At 41.8% G+C, this 15,111-nt stretch overlaps 1 protein-coding gene across 2 annotated transcripts in view; it reads right to left on the bottom strand.

Annotated features, from left to right (window-relative positions):
* Positions 1–15,111, bottom strand: part of Ano6 (anoctamin 6) — a 170,541-nt gene that overhangs the window by 136,033 nt on the left and 19,397 nt on the right. The gene's annotated exons all lie outside the window — the stretch shown is intronic.

Raw genomic sequence — 15,111 nt, 5'->3', positions numbered from 1 at the left:
TTTTAAAAAAAAATCTAAAATTAAAAAGAAAAAACAGGTTGAGGGGAGTGGGTGGGTAGGTATTCCAATGGGAAGATCACTAAAGGGAAAAAAATGTTACTATTTCCTGAGGTATTTTTCACAGAATGATTGAATAAAAGATAATAATTAAAAAAAAATAGATGTTAAGGAAACTGTGACTCCTCAAAATCCCCATGCACAAGTCCTAACACTTGGCTCCTTTGGAGGGGACCACTTGGAGAAACAGACTTTAAGGAAGTGATTGTGTTAACTAACATGAGGGTGCTAGGGTGGAGTCTAATCAGACTGGTTCCTGAACAGAGGACTTCTGTCTGCAGGAGGAGATACCATGTGTGTGCACACTGAGGGAAACAAACCGTATGGAGATACAGGGGGCAGCTGTGCGCAAGCAGGGAGACTGACCTCAGGAGACCAGGCGGGGCTGACACCTTGACCTAGGCCTTCCAGAACTGTGACGAAATAAACATCTAAAAATAAACATCTGTTACTCTCTGACCTGCTCTGTGTTACTCTTAAGGCTGTCCTAGCAAACGAATACAACTGAAGAAAAAGCAGACTGAACTGTGTGCGGAGCTGTGAACCCCTGAGACTTCAGTGGCTGCTCTGATTCCCACAGCCTCTAGTGATGTGTGAGCAAACTCAGAATGCCCAAAATCAATTTTAAGTTGCTTTTACATAAAAGTAACTGCACGGGCTAATGCCAGTGAGTTTTAAACAACCGAATTTAGTGGTTTGGGCTTTCTACTCAGGAAAGCCATTTTCATAATGAAAACGTCAATGCTTTCTAATTACAGATGGAATTGCCAACATTAAAAAAAAATACTGACAAGAAAAGAGAAATCATTCCTTTCACTCTTAAATGAAGGGGCTTTATAATGCAGCAAAAGGTTTTGCAATTTAAATTACCGGAAATTGTCTAAAATTTAACCCTGGTATTTTTTTCCAGTTGTATAACACTTGATTCAGGGCTCACAGCCTCTGACGAATCCTAGGCCCTTTCTCTAATTTTTGTTGTCACACTCCTGGTCCTGTGGTTAGTGTCATTCTGCAGAAGTGAAGATGATGGTGCCATGTCTAATTCAGCAATGCTAACATCCCATGTGTGTGGCACTGGAGATATAGCTGAGGGCGTTGCCACATGTCAGGCAAGTCACGACCTCCATGTCCACACTTTTTCCACCTGTAAATATGGCCTTAAAAGGAAGACTAACTGTATATTTTTTTGACAAAGTCTTTTTTTAAGATTTTATTTATTTATTAGGTATACAACATTCTGCTTCCATGTATATCTGCACACCAGAAGAGGGCACCAGATCTCATAGCAGATGGTTGTGAGCCACCATGTGGTTGCTGGGAATTGAACTCAGGACCTCTGGAAGAGGAGTCAGTGCTCTTAACCGCTGAGCCATCTCTCCAGCCCCTAACTGTATATTTTTAAAACATACATAAACTAGCACAAATACGCAAGTGTGTTGTTGGAGGTACATCTCAACAACTGCACATTCTCTCTCAACCATCACAAAACGAATATATCAGAAGCCCGTGTGATACCTCTGCTCCATAAAGTAAGACTTTATTTAATAAAATGCTCTGTTTCGTCCAGGACAGGCCCCTGCCTTTACTGTATCACCAGAGTGTGTAGTACTTTTCAAAATCCAAAGCCACTAAATGAGCCAAGTAAGAGGTACTTGACTACTTTTCCAAGAGTTAAGAGAAACTTTCCAATGAAAGACGAAGCTAAGATGCAAAGAACACTCTACAAGGACTTGTGGGCTGGGGCAAAAGAGCATGAGGAATACACTCACCACGCGACTCGTACCTACTCTAGACACCAGTCAGTAAAGCTACATCTTTAACACGGAAAGTGAATGCCATCACAGAAAGAAACAGGAGAGGACACCTATAATCCCAGCGATTGGAACATGGAGGCAGGAGCGTGGCAACTTTGAGGCCAGCCAGAGCCACACAGTGGAACACTGATGAAAACAATAAAAAGGAAAAAAAAAATGACAAGAATTCCTTCAGGAAGAAAATAAAGGCTAAATATGAAATATGACCAAAGATTTGTATGAATAAACAGCTCACAATTATTATTATTTGTGAAAGTGAAGAACAGATGCATGAGATTTGTGACAATCAAGGAGTGACCTCATAAATGAAACTTCAAGTCAAACTCCCCTCATTTATATGACCCCACAGACCCTGTGCTGGCACACTGCAGGACTCAAACTGGCCATTTCCTCCTGGATTCTAAGGTCCTGTAGAACAAACAGAGTATTTTTAATATTTTTAATATTATTAATTTTTAGTTTTACATTTATGGATGTTTTAACCTACATGTCTATCTGTGCATCACATGTATGCCAGGTGCCCAATCAGATCCCTTGGAACTAGAGTAACAGACAGTTGTGAGCCACCATGTGGGTGCTAGGAACGAAACCCAGCTCCTCTACAAGAACACCCAGTTCCCTTAACTGCCAAGCCATTGCTCCAGCCCCCGCCCCAAGATACCATATTTTGTTTACTACCTTAGTCAGAAACTATGACAGTGGGCACAAAATAAATACCTGTGTTTGCAGGTAAATGGGATATAGTAAATTATATGTGACAGAATATTACTCAGTTGCTCAGTGTTATCTGTAACTTTTACAAATGTAGAATGCAGATAATGAGAAGTTCCAGAAATGAAAAAGGGTGATGGTTGCCTAACTGAATATGCTTAGTGCTGTGGAAATTCAAAACAAATAGTTAAAATGATAAATTTTATGTACATACGATCACAATGAAAGAAATAAAATAAGTGGAAGGACTGGTTAGAGAGCAGAAGTGAAAAGGCAGAAAAGAACTGCATAAGATTCCAAAACGTGCTTCTAAACGGGCAGGAGGGCAGCTTGCCAAAGCATGTCCAGTGCTTCCATTTGGGAGCTAATGTTAGGGGATGGGAATGTTGGTTATTATTTGGTTCTTTTTGCGGCTTTCCATCGTTTCCAGTTTTTCTATAATCGTTCACAAATTCAACACTTGCAAATAAAAAGGGGTGTGGCACAGCTGAGGGGGGAGATAAGAGGGTTTATCATCAACCGGTTAGATTCGGATCAAAGCCGATTCAGCTTGCGGCCACCCTGATGGACTCCATACTGCCTGTTGCTTTTTTTTGTGCTTGCTTTCCCCATGATGGTCCAAATGTGTGCCATGTTAAGACTTTTGTCTTTATTATAATGAAATTCTTTCCTTCCTTTCTTTTTTCTTTTGCTCCATGCCTTAAAGCAAGCATTTCAGATCTGTTGTACCACTGAGCTGGGCTGAGTAGTCTCAACTGACAGTTTTGTTCTGGACATGCAAGTAACCAAGTGGATCACAAATAGACATTCTGAGGAGACGGCAAACGTCTTCAGGAACCTGCGACACAATGTAGAGGTGACGTGAGGAAACACTGGAGTCCCCACAGTTGTGGAGGAACTAGAAGCAAGCCATTTGGAGGACTGCCATCTATCACGAATGTTGTTTGTATTAGCAAGCCCCAAAATGGACACAATAACGCTTCCCTCCTGGTAAGTTCTGAGCCTGCTCTTAACAGATAATCAAGCCACACCATAAGCTTCCTTCTATTTCCTGTTCAAGTGGAGTGTCTAGTCCACAAAGCAACAGTGCAATGCTAAAAGTATTAGCATTAACAGTCACTATGTTAGAAGAATAGCAAAGTGTTCTACCTACTTCCTAACTGACCCCAGTGAAGGCCTTCTAATAAAGCTCACGAAAACTTTCCTATTCTTTGTTCCTCAATAATAGAAAAACATTCATCACTACAGTTCAGTGACCTCATAGGCCAGAAAAACCATCAAGATGCTTGCATTTCCTTTTTTGACACTCCTGTTTGGAATCTTGCATTCTTTTAACTGCTGTGGATCCTTAGAGCCCTCTGAATGATCCTTCCAGGGTGTGCTGTTACTCTAGCAGGGTTGAACACAGTACAAGGCTAGCTCCTTAAAAACAACAACGATAAATAATGAACAGTGTACACCTCTGTTATTTACTTGATGGAGTGACATCGGTGCTCCCCAGATAGTCCAGAGGTCCATTGTGACCAACAAGGCCCTCCATGTCTGTTCTATGACCTTTGTATAGGTCATGGACTTGAAGGTACCCACATTGTTTATGGAGCAGATAGCATCAGAAGTTGCATCAGATCAACACTGAACCAAACCCTTCCATGTGAAAAGGCAGCTCCTATCTTCGCCAAGATCAGCCTCCCTCCCTTGGAAGCACTCTTTGCCTTACTAAGCCAAGAATACCAGAGACTCTCCGGCTGTCAGGAGCTTCCTTTGTGCTCAATAAACTACACAAACTGAACTCGCTACCTTCAGGCTGAAAGCTCAAATTCCCTCTTTCAGTAAACATGTACATCAGTAGTAAGCCACTCTGGCCTGATAGAAGAGAAACAACATTGCAGACTCCATCATGGTCTAGAACAAAGGTATGCAGATGGCCATTATGTCTGCATCCAGTGAGGAATCTGCCTGGGTAGGATCCTAAAGGCTGGGGAGTTCAACATCTCTCTACGGGTTGCTGGGAATGAAGAAGTAGGCCTACTCTGTCTCTGGGAGGTTGGTGCTGCTTCAGTCACAGCTGAACCATGCTTGCAGGGCCTGCTTGCCTGCTCTCTTCAGAGTCACCTCAGAATAAGACATGGGGCACTTCCATGCTCTCTCCAATCTTTCAACCCCATGTTTCCTGCCCTAGAGAGCTGTCTGGGAAAGAACACTACAGTGGCATGGTTGGAGTGAATCAAAAGGCAGAAACCAATCTGCTTGAGGATCTGGGAAATGGATCTGGAGCCAGCATCCAGAGCATGCTGTGGCCAGTCCCTGTGAGGTTCTAGCAGGTGAAGGTGTCTCTGCCAAGCTCAGCTGGAGCCAGTGCATCCTCCAACCATGTCTATGCTCTGCCCCTCTATCAACTGAAAAGTTTCTGCACTTTGATGAGCCGCTCTGCTGACGCAGCAATCCAAATCAGACCAAATCAAATGGGATTTTTAAAAGCCCAGATTTAATGGATAAAACATTCCTGGATGATTCCCCCTCCCCACCCCCCAGCCAGAGAGGAGATGGGGAAAAGACCAAAAATCCAGGAGGAGGGGGCAGTCTGGGGGAGTCCTGTTTAGCCAGCTTTCTGGGATGAGGCAGGGAAGAGGGAAATGGGGGTGAATGATTGAGGCAGAGTTTCCTCCAGAACACTTCATACTCTTTGGGTATACGGATGCCAGGGGTTGGGGTGGAACTTCCATCAGAATGCCACACATTCCTAGATTTTTTTGTTGTTATTTTTTGTTTGTTTTTTTCCAAAGCAGTGGCTTTTTGGTTTTTCACACATGATCCTTTAACAGAATCTGGTAAAATCCAAATGCCCTTCCCTTAGAAAAATTCTCAAAGGCAGAATAGGGAGAGTATTTCACAGAATCCGTGGGAATTCCCAAACTCCTAAGCCCACCACAGACACTAGGAGGGGGAATACTATGCAGTCTGACCATTTCTGAGTGTCTGCCACATACCAAACACGGAGAAGAACCCACCTCAAGGCCAACTCCTCACCATTCTGAATTCCAATCCATTCTCCCATGACCTGCCTTTGTTCCATGGAAAACTCCCGCTGCAGACACCTCCCTGGCTCTGAGCTACCTATTCAGGAAACAGCTAGTCAGTACTTTAAATATTATCTCTTGAATAGAAATATGAAATACTTGCACTACCCCAACTGTTTTCCCAAGAGCCTTCTCTCCCTCTGGAGGCCTTGCACCAGAGACTCTATAGCATTTACGGCCCTCATGAAGTCACATGCCCTCTCCTTCTGTTAGGACTGTCGGGCATCGTCGGCAACTAAACCATGTTTTATTTCCAGCTTCTAGTAAAATCCCCCCACTGGAGGGAAGCACTCCACTGGGGTAAATAGAAATAAACCAGACAATTTTAAACAGGTGTCCTAATGTGCAACCTGATGGGACGAGTGACATCAAGATAAATCTTAAAAGGGACAAAGACAACAACCTAGGCAAAAGGAATGAAGAGCAAGGGTAGGCAGGAACCTGTGTGAACAAGGAACATGGTACTTCAAGAGTCATGGTGACCACAAAGTCAGGGAGAAGGTCCAGGAGCTGAAGAAGGGCTAAGGCAAGAGGAGCATGGGATGAAAAGTACGGGAATGTGGCTTTATCCTCTGGAAGATGTATTTTCCTGTTATTTGTTTTTACTTGGTAAAGTAACGAATAATTGTTACAGAAAATGGACAGTATAACTAAACAATCATGACCTCACTGTACACAGATAAGCACTATTGGTGTCTTACATCTTTATGTACTTTATAAACATGCATGCCTGTGCAGTGACTACTGTGTTTCAATTTTAGTAAAACGAATGTGTTTACTATGTACCAGCACCTGTGCTGAATATGAAACCATTTCATCACTACTATTAGTCATAAGTATGGATGAGGGCACTGCCCAAGACCACACAACTCACATGCAGCCAGGGCCAATTCAACAATAAGTATTTTCATCTCAAAGATTCATTTCTTTTCTTTTTATTCTCATTTGATTGATTTACAGGGAAAAAAATAAATTCATTTTTCCAGTTGTCTCAGAGAAGTTCCTTTGGGATCCTGATTAGCATGTTCATACTCCCGGGAAATGAACTCTTGTTTATGTAATTTTCCCACACAAGTCCTTGCACAATCTTATCATGGTCCATGGTTTTCCTCACGTAGGGTATGCAAATCCTGGAGGGTGATGCATTCATACCCCGGCTTTGGACAGATAAATCTGGAGATGGAGTGGAGAAGGGTTCATTTGAAATAAAGTCGAGGCAAAAATGAACTCAAACTGAGATGTGGTCACACTGTAGGCCTAGAAACAAGTGGTCACTGGGACAGAGCAGAAGCCTGGCTGAGAAGATGGAGAAGGCAGGATTTAAAGGATGTTGTGTTCCATTGAGAGCACAAAGAGGAAGCAGGGGTGTAAGGAGGGAGAGGAATGGAACACTGTGGGTGGACAGTGGGTGCCATTCAAAAATGAGGGGAAATCGGATGAGATATGATTCCTGTGTGGCTGAGGGAGCCGTGGTTATGAGCTCCACTGTGAGCAGTCAAATGCGTCCCAGAAGCCCAGGATTGAGACAGGAGGAACAGGACCACGGGAGTTCAGGGAGGGGTGGGGGTGATCATGGTACACCCTGGAGTAGGGACTCTAAAATGCCAGGGGTGTGAACAGCATTGCCCCTGGAGAACAGGCACTGGAGAGAAAGGGCAGAAGGGGCCCAAATTTACTCTGAATTAAATTGGTGGAGCAGGGAGGGGAGAGAAGGGTCAAGCAAGAAGGAGAAGAGGAACCATCACCCATCTTGAGACTCTTCAGCCCTTGGTCTTCCCAGAAAGAATCATCTTTTTTGTTAATAATTTGGAGGCCAATCAGTTAATTTTAAACAGTGAACTAAATCACATAAAGTTCACGACGGGGTAGGAATTGACATCTCCAGGCTGCCTCTCAGAGCTTTATCCAGCAGCCATATGGAGCCCGTGATTAATATTCAGCAGGAAGAGAATTTAAAATCACCAGCCTGCCACTCAAAAGTGAAATGTTTTCTGCTCAGTACCCCCAATAATATCTGAATATATCTCCAGTTTAGAATACATTTATGAATAATTGTATAAATTTCTTAGCAAGAATGATAATAGAACAATCTATTTCCACTGCTACATGAAACAAAAAGGGGGGAATGAATGGTTCGGTTAATCAAGGAATTTAATATGCTTTATGATAAATATCAAACAGTCATTACTTGGGCTATTTAAAGACTGGCTGGGGTCAAAGAATGATTATAATAGCTAGCATTTGTGCCCACATTTATTTTCTCTCCGTTACTTACATTTACAGAAGAAACTTCCTAGATTCACAAATTTGCTTTGCCACATTAGAATGCTGGAAATCAAATTTGGTTTCCTTGATTTATATACAGGCAGTAATAATAAGATTCTGCAATGGTTAACAGCAGGCACAATCAAATAAATGGGGAATACAGCCTATCTAAGGTAACACTATAACAAAAGACAGATAGGAAAATAAATTACCCAAAATGCCTTTGGTAACTGTGGTCCAGAATCTGAAATGACCACTGTGGTGGTGTTTAATGAGGCTAGAGACACTGTGTATGGTGATCCTTTATCTTTGTCCTGTGTGTGTGTGTGTGTGTGCGCACGTGCGTGCGTGCATGCGTGCGTGCATGCGTGCATGCACATGTCAGGTACATGATCAATTTTATGGAACCATTTGATCATAAAGAGACCTGCGATAACATCAAGGAGACATGCCCAGAGACAGATAGTCATCTGGATGACACAATACAATAACACTATCTCTATTCCAATATGTCCTCAACATGCACTGCCATTATGTGACCTTTTCTGGGCCCAGGCCACTTACTCCATCATGGCCTCTGCTGGTGAGGCTTCTCAGTTTGGAATTTATTTCTCTATGGTTTTGTTTTGATTTTGTGTTTTTGAGACGGGATCTCACTATATAACCCAGACTAGCCTCAGACTCATGGTTTTCCTGCCTCAGTCTTCCTGGGCTGGGTGTACAGGTATGCACCATCACCTGACTGATTTTGCTGTTCTGTTTGAGATGGCTCTTCCCAGACTTAGAAGCCTATGATTCCAAGGTAACACCTTTATAGATAATATCCAAGGAGCTGTGTCCATGACAACCTCCTCCATCACAGTCCTGCTTTTCCTGGAGGACAGACGCCCAGAGCAGAGAACAAAGCTGCAGTGGGGGCCAGTCTTTTCCAAATGGGAAGGTGGTCAGGGTTAAGGGTGACCAGCAGATTAAACATGCAGGATTGGAATAAAAAAGGGAAGGAAGGCAAGAAACGGGATTACATGCATAAATTACAGGAGCAGGTACTCATAAAACTGTGATTTCTCAAATACGTAGACATTTTGACAATTTGAACATGTTAAAATATAAAACTGGTGGCTTGATTTGATAGCATTAACTACTATAAGAAAGAGGTACTTATTATATGAAGAAATTTTAAGGAAAAAGCAGCTTATTCTCATAAAACAGAGAAGTAAAACGTTGTCAAATCTTGAACAGAGTTATTTTAAAAACAGGATTGTTTCATGACTTGCCATTCAAAGGAAAACACATAATAAAATGTCTGAAGTAAGAAACTTCACTTTCATGCATTCAAATACACTGCATAATACAGGTTTCTACCTCATCATTAGCTAATAGGTAGATCTTAGGTTATCATTTGTAACTTGGGGAATTTTTCATGATTTGTTTAATCGTAGGTCTTCCAGTGAAAAGGTTAAATACTACATTCTCTACCAAAGTACGATAAACATTTGATAAAAAGCAAAATTATCCGGATGTGGAAGCAAACACCTGTAATCCTAGCACTTGGGAAGTGGAAGCAGGAGAGACCAGGAGTTCATGCCCAGCCTTAGCTATAGCAAATTCAAGGCCAGCCTGAAGTCCCAGCTCTAGGGACCCTGTATCAGAAAATAAACAAATAAACGACAAACAAAAATACCATAATAATAATAATACACTTACATTATTTTCTAAAATCAAACTTAAAATATGGGGATAAAAATGGGTTCTAGGGCTGGAGTGATAGATGTGATAGATGCTGCCATGTCTGATTGCCTGAATTTGCTCTCCAGGACCCACAGGGTGGAAAGAGAGAACCCACTCCCAAAGGCTGTCCTCTGACCTTCACATGTGTGCACATGTGTGCAAGCATTCATCCATGACAAAAAGAAAGAGAGAGAGAGAGGGAGAGAGGGGGGAGGGAGAGGAAGGGAAAGAGAGAGGGAGGGAGGGAGGGAGGGAGGGAGGGAAGGACAGGGACAGGAAAAAGAAAAGGGAAAAGGAGAAATAAGTAAATAAATGTAATTTTAAAAATGGAATATATATGTTTTATAATAGTTCTAACAAGCAGCTGTTAGCACCTACAAAACCTTCAACTGCCCAGTCCCACGCATCCCATTCTGCTGGGAGAGGGAGGTACAGCACAGTGCTGAACATCACGGACTCAGAAACCAGAAGTCCTGTGTTCAAGTGTCAGATCAGTCCCTTGTACGTTATGTGATCTTGGCAAGTTACCAGATGTGTGTCCCAGCTTATTTTTGCCCACAGAAAGGAGATCACAGTGGTACACACCCACCAAGATCCTCATGAAGAACCACTGAGAAGTGTACCCAGAAAAGAACCCAGCGCACAGTCCATGCTGTTAAGGACTGGATGACTGATATAGTCTTATAATTACCACCATGACTACTAGTATAATTATCCAGCTTATGGGCATTCCATGAAACACAAAACCAACTCAGTCAGATCTGCGTGCTCAAGTCTAATAACCAGCTGTTGATAGAACTCCATATTTCTAGTGTATACCATAATTAAAATCTAGGCCCCAGTGTGCTCTTAGTGAGCTACAAAAGGCTGGTGAAGGGGAAAAATACAACTGGGCATGGCTCTCCCAACCCAGGTTGATGTCCCTTCTTTTCTTAGTGGTCTCCATGGTTCTCGGTATACTGTGATAACATGTACAAACAAGGCCACAAGTAAACCCCCTCTACCAAGTTTCCCCAGAGATCATTTTGTGGGGGACATGTTCAAAACATTCAATGTTGTCTCTGAGAGCACAGAAAAAATGGTCTTCACTGGGCCAAAGCCATGGAACTGAGAAGTCAGACATCACCTAGCAACCTCAAGAGACACCCAAACCATGAATACTCAAGTCCCTGATAGAAAATTGCATAGTGTTTGCATCTGACCTGTCACTCCTCCTCTACACTGTAAATCATCTGGAGACCTCTGACAGCCAATATGCAAACGATGAATGCTCAAGTTCTGATGTGAAATCACACAGTGTTTACATCTGACCTATTAAGCCTCCTCTATACTGTAAATCATCTGGAGACCACTGACAGCCAATTCGATGCACATGTTATGTAAACAGCCATGGTGCTGTGTTGTTTATGAATAATGATGGTGACTACTCCTGTATGTGTCACTGCTCTTCCCCAGTATTTGGATCTGCAGTTGGCTGAATGCAAGAAAGGGGACACTGTAGATACAGAGGCATAACTATAAAGCCTCCCCTGACAATAATGGCCAACAATGTCTCCATCCTCCTCTCTCCCCACTTCTTGGCCACCTGCAGGAGGTATGCACTGTATTACAGATTCAGGTTTCAGAATCTCCCACTAACCTTCCCCTCCCAGGCCCTTCAAATTATATCGCTCAATGGTTTTTCGTTATTGCCTTCTTTCTTTCTATCCAGCATCCATCCATCAAGCCTCTCCTTCATACATTGCAGAACCTTTTGGAAGAGCTTTTGCAAACCTAAAGCATAAATCAAAGCTCCCCAGCCTCTAACAGGCATTATCAATATACAGCTATGAAATCAGCAATCTGGGAGGGTTCTCAGATATACAATCTAATCCAAATCCCACAGTTTACTGACAAGGGAACTAGGATATTGGTGATTACTCATAACTAGAATAATAATTGCCTCAAAGTAACCTAACATGGCTATATAACTTGGACAAAGCACCATAATTATATATCACCCTGCTTTGAAACTTAATTCCTTGTTGAATGAGGTTATTCATTTAAGTCCAGGTTCTTAATGATATCTTATACCTTCTAACTTGTGTAGATATAAGGCTAATACTTAGAATTTTTTATCTTTTCTGCCTCTTCCTTGAACTCCAATTTCACATCGCTGTTATTAATGGCATCAGCATGTCACTCTCAAATTATTTCAAACAAGAATAATTTTGTATGCTTAGAATTTCTGAATTATATTTTCTCTGCCTACAATGGCATTAATGGCCAGGGTTTGGAGGGAAATGGAAAATCAAAGTTTGGACTCCTGTTGACTCCAAATGAGAAAACCTGGTAGGGAGCTACATGATGAGGAAAATCATTAAAACTACATTTATTTTCCTGAGATGTGATGTCCTTCTCAAAAGCTGCACTTTCTATCTGCTATAGAGAGCTATTCTGACATTATACATGTAACAAGCTAAGTAAAATGTAAATTTACACCAGAACTGATGATGTACACCTTCAATTCCAGCAAGCAGTAGGCTGAAGGAAGAGAATTGGGAGTCAAGGACCATCTTTGGCTATATAGAGAAATTGACTCAAAAAACAAAAGAAAATTTTTAAACAAGTGAAAAAATAATCTTTCAATTCTGTGGTCCCAACTTCTATGTCTCATACTTAGATTCCACCAGTGAGATCAGCCTAGAGATCTTTAGGAGGAGGCAAGGTCACAAGGTTAGAGCCTACTGTCACGCTCTGACATCTCATGATACTCAGGGAAAGACAGCCACAGTAGTCAGATCTCCCACAACTGTAAGCAGAATATTTCAGTGTAGAAAGCCAGGATCCATCCTGATTATTGGTATGCTTGCTATAGGGACTGCTAAATAGTCCTTATTTTACTAAAAAAAAAAACAAATGTTGACAGACATTAGGCACTACTGAATTTTCCTTCTCTGAATAGTCTTATTCCTCCCTGTGACCATGTGATACATGGGCAACTTAACAAAGGTGATGCTGAACAGCCAGAATTACAAACTGTTCCCTGCTCCCACTCCACACGCGAGAGCAAAGCAGACATTTTCCACAGAACAAGGAGGGATATGCAGTATGTAAACAAACAGACACAATAAGCCTTACTAAAACAATGCTATGTCCCATTCTGCATCCAGAATAAGCAAGAAAACTTCATTGGTAATTTTGTTCCTCAAGGAAGTTGAAAAAACAGGGACATCAACATCCCAAATTCCAATAGACGATTTGGTGAGGAGGTAAAATCATAACCTGACTAATTTGTTCCTCAGAGCCAGTATTTACTCATATATTTATTTTTAAGCATGCTAATAACTAAATCACCATATGGAAAATAAAACATACTGAAATAAAATACAAACACTAAAATAGATGCTTGCTATGATTTAAATCTACAGTGTACCCCACAGGCTCATGTTTTGAAGCCTCTGGTGCTATTCCGTTGTGGAGCATCAAGGGTAGGATGATGGAAGCAGGCTACTGGGAGCAAACCCCTGAAGGTCATACCTATCCTTGTTTCAGCCATGGTCTCTATTTTCCTGGTCTGTGTGATCATTTGCGAGTAGCTGTTCCTCTGGTCAAAGACAGAACCACCCCTGCCTGCTACCATGCCCTCACTTCCGGGAGAACTGAAACCTCCCAGAAACTGTGAGCCAAGAAACACCTTCCACTCCTTGGCTTATCTGTCAGGTATTTTGGTCACACAGCAACCCCAAAACACCTCATATAATGCCTACCTTCCACAGCCATACTGTTAGCTCTGAACTTCAGAAAGATATGAGAACTGTTTTGGTTCAACAGATGAGTAAATTACGCCCCCCCCCCAAATTCCTGCTGTTATGGGCTCTGGGCAATGAAAATCCTTCACAGTGCAAAATGAGCATCAAAGAGGAATACTAATGGCCACCAAACTTCAGTATGGACCACGCCTAAGAAGCAATGGCAGTTCGTCATAAAAATGACTGTTTAGAAAGCCATCCTCAGCTATATAGTAAGTTCAAAACCAGCCTGAACTACAGGAGACTCTGTCTTCAAAAAAGAGAGGCCTGGAGAGATGGCTCAACAGTTAAAAATGCTTACCACTCTTCCAGAGAACCTGAGTTTGGTTCCCAGCACATACATCAGGCAGCAGCTCACAACCCTGTGACTACAGACAGCTCCAAGAAGATCCAACAACTTTTTCTGGCTTCCAAGGATACCCACTCACAGGTGGCATGATGAATAAAAATACCAATCTTTTAAAAGGAGGCTGAAATATTTTAAGATGGGAACCACTTGCCCTGACAATGGATCAGTTCTTGTAAACACTGATTTTCAACTGTTGAGCAGCACATTCAGCAATGAGAAGAGTTCTAATGCTCTCAAAGGATTTACAAACCTTTATTAGTTGCAGAATATCTAATAGACCAAAACGAAAAAGACAGATTGTAATCCAAAGAAATAAATATCTCAGAAGAATTACTCAAAACAACACAGAGTACAACCTAAAACTCTCTCTGAATATTTCATGAGCATGACAGGATAGAGAAATGCCCTGGGGGACAGCAATCTCTTAATAGAACAATGTGTTTTTTTTTAATTATGCATATTGGGGTTCTGCTTCTTTGATATGGAAACAGAGTTTGGTTCAAACCACATTATTTTATGTACTATGGCTCCCAGGTTTAAGACACACAGCAATGGGAACGATTCTCTACATCAGCCTGTAATTAAGTCATTTGAAGCAGGTTAATGCCTACTCTGTCATTTCGTCTTCTCCAAAGTCTTACATGGTGCCATCAGCAGATACGGTGATTTTTAGAGGAGGTGAGGACCTTGGAGGTGTAATGTCCTACATCAAGGTTGCCATCTGACTAGGGGAACAGCAACCACCTGATCGGGGAACATCTTTGGCTCTAGCAACATATTTGCCCTCAGGAGGCTCAGGGAGGCACAATATGACCTGCAGTGAATTCTAAGATTGACTAATGGCAATCTGCCATAACAATGTATTTCGATGTTATGGTAGGATCTTCCTCCATAATCCTTCAGGTCAATTAACTCCAAACTCCTGCTTTAATTTTGTTTTCCTAAAAAGTTCTTGTTTTCTCAGGTTCTTTTTTCTAGCTCACGTAGTCCTGATAATCACAAAAGGAAAAAACAGTCTAACTGCCTACACAAGTTTCTTAATGAAGGAACAAGACCATGACAGAAGTACAGGGTGACTCTGTGGTTCCCTTGTCCATCCAACTGATGTCCTCCCAACTTGATTTGGCTGTCCTAAGAAAACACATGTGCCCTAACGAAGCTATAGTAACACAAAATGAAGTCAGCTCCATCATATCTGAAACATCAGGAAAAGGAATTGACGTCATAACAGTATTTACTCATTGTTGGGATTTTCCTTTTGTTAATTCATTGCACTATTCAATTTGTTTCCCACCCAGGGAGAATTTAGCAGAATTTTT

Source organism: Cricetulus griseus, chromosome 2 (genome assembly GCF_003668045.3).
Source record: "Cricetulus griseus strain 17A/GY chromosome 2, alternate assembly CriGri-PICRH-1.0, whole genome shotgun sequence".
Lineage (NCBI taxonomy): Eukaryota > Metazoa > Chordata > Mammalia > Rodentia > Cricetidae > Cricetulus > Cricetulus griseus.
Note: the sequence above shows the minus strand (reverse complement) of the source record. Positions and strands in the feature narration are given on the sequence as shown.